At 38.8% G+C, this 2,614-nt stretch overlaps 1 long non-coding RNA gene across 1 annotated transcript; it reads right to left on the reverse strand.

Moving 5' to 3' along the window:
* Positions 1-85: 85 nt before the first annotated feature.
* On the reverse strand, positions 86-2,549 carry LOC110100921. Its single transcript, XR_002303594.2, has 2 exons — positions 1,731-2,549; positions 86-874 (listed from the first exon to the last, which is right to left on the reverse strand). It is a non-coding gene; the product is annotated as an uncharacterized LOC110100921 (long non-coding RNA).
* Positions 2,550-2,614: the final 65 nt, after the last annotated feature.

A 2,614-nucleotide genomic window follows, 5' to 3' on the forward strand; every position in this document is an offset into this window, starting at 1 on the left:
GAAGCTCATGGTTGCTCTCCAACCAACTCTACATCATATGCTATCAAATGGTCTAAGAAAGCTTCGGACTATATATATATATATTACCAGATTTACATTCACAAGCTCACAAAGCCAAGAGGTAACAAGATTTTGATAATCATAAGGAAGACGTACCAATGTCATAATTCCTAAAGCAAAGAATCTCTAACAACCCCCATATTCTACTTTCCAACTTCCAAAGCTCTTAAGCCTTCTCCAAAATACTTCATGAAAGAAAGAATGAAAGCATATGATTGTCTTAGCTAAGTGTCTTTCATAGAATAACTGAAGCATTTAATAATATACAAGTGTATGCCAAATCTCTACCTCATCTACTTATTCCAACTCAAAGTTTGTGTCGAATGGATTTAAGAATGCAACAAATTAGCACATGTCGATCTCCCCCACTCATGGCATGAGTCCACAAAAATAAATAAAAAGAAGGCAAATAAATTTATTACATCATTTCAGATTATCTCAAGAACATGAATGAAAGCTATTCTTCATTTTCCAAGGAGGAGGAACAAACTATCATGCTACTGGCTTCATTAATATAGCAAGAGAAAGTAATCCCATTATTCAGAGTGATGTTTGATACTCATAAGCACATTCCAACAAGCCTCTATATAAACCAACTCACCACATAAAGCCTTAATGCGAGCAAATACCTATGGCTTTCCTTTGGGGGTCTTTCATCAAACACTTGATATGCAATGTTTACAAAGTCACATAAAACAAGTTAACATGAAAATCATGACTTAAACACCTGCTCGATTGAATTTGACTAACCAATCTACACAAGGTTACTCGTGATTTATGCGATAACCATCCCAACAGTGACATGATATTGAATCTACAAGCAATGGATGGAAGAAGAGTAAGGAGCGATAGATGAAGAAACAATCATGTTCTGATCCATATACATGAGCAAAAAGAAACGTGCATGCTTCACTTATGCTCCCCTCAATACCATTCTATTAAAGTAAATATCAACGATCAGCAAAGTCTAACATATGGAACAAAAATATAATAATCATTTATGGGAATCACAACATGCTAATATTACATGAGTGCAAGTTCTGGATGAAAATCCAGACATAAAACATCAAGAAGTTTGATCTTTTCAAACTGAAATTCAAAACCCCAAAGCATCCAAATGAGGAACATGCCCATAAAAAGGAAAGAAACACATGCCTTATGTGAAATAAATTATGAAAATGTTCGGTACTCATATATAAAAAAAAAAAATCAAGAGTCATTGCCATCTCTTTTTTTTTTTAAACCAGAGAACTAGGAGAGATGCCTGATACAAATGAAAGCAACGCTCTTCGGTGGCATTTTATCAAACATTTAGTATGCAGTATCTAAGGAATAACACAAATTGCTCTTCATGTATTTAAGCCTACCACATCACAAACCTTTAGGAAAAAAAAAAGAATTCAAGTGACTGATCTTACGGGTTCAAGATAAGTGTCTCGTCCACACATTAAAACACTTGTCAAAAGAAGAGAATATGGAGATCTCACCCATTCGAAATATCACAACCAGATAAAGATTTGATGTACACTTTCTTCTCCCCATTGCATACATGTATAAGAAATATAAAGAAGAAGCAGAGGAGGGGAAGTAGGAGAAGAAGAAGAAGTAGAAGAATGGAAGAAAGAAGAAGAGGTGTGTATACTTGCTGCTATGGAAGGGAAGAAGCTCACCTTGCAGGTGATAGGACGCCGGCGGCTAGGAGCGACGGGAGCAGATTTCGCCTGGGCTGAGCACTAGAGAAGGCAGGCAGCTAGGGCGAGGCCAAATCGGAGGAGACTTCAGCCTTGTCCGGGTTCGATCAAGCAGGAGACGAGTGGAGGAGAAGAGGGCTCCGCTCCTAGCTCGTGCGAACCCTAGTAGAGACGGGGAGGGGCTCGCAAATCAGAGAGGGGCCGTCGGTCTCTTAGCCTGCTCCGAAAGAAAGAGAGACCAAGGCAGAGAAAAGGAGCGGGCGCCTGAAAATCCCGAACAAGAGAGCCATTTCCCCAAAAATTTTCTCGCCGACCCCAGGCCTTTGCCAATGCTTGGAGTAAATATCTGTTAATGCAAGGAGTGGAAGCTCGCAAAAATCATGCTCATGCCTTCAAAGCGAGTATCTTGCGTGAGTGGATCAAAGCAACGGCTAGTATTTGAATTTTGATGAAATCTCTGTCGTTGGATTGTTTTATTGATTTGGGAACAATTTCAAGTCATGAGAAAGTCAATAGAGCCTTAATTTAAATTAGATTTGAGTTGAAATCAGGCTTGACAAAATTTAATTAATGAAATTAAACCAGAATCAATGCAAACTCTTTTTGAATCGGGCTCGATGAGGCTCGATTAAATCAATTAAAGGCCCTCGAGGATGCTCGAGCTAAAATTGAGGTCAACATGAATCACATAACTCACCTTGACCTGTTGGTTGAGAGCTTATGCTTCTAACTAAGAGGTCTTGGGTTCGAGTCTTTGTGTATGCGTTGTGTGTGTGAGTTTGCCTTAAATGGCCTAAATGTCCCCAAAAAAAAAGCGAAGAAGGAATCAGAAAGAGTCCATCTGTTGGATTTGTTTGAGATTC

Source organism: Dendrobium catenatum, unplaced genomic scaffold (genome assembly GCF_001605985.2).
Source record: "Dendrobium catenatum unplaced genomic scaffold, ASM160598v2 original_scaffold_15213, whole genome shotgun sequence".
Lineage (NCBI taxonomy): Eukaryota > Viridiplantae > Streptophyta > Magnoliopsida > Asparagales > Orchidaceae > Dendrobium > Dendrobium catenatum.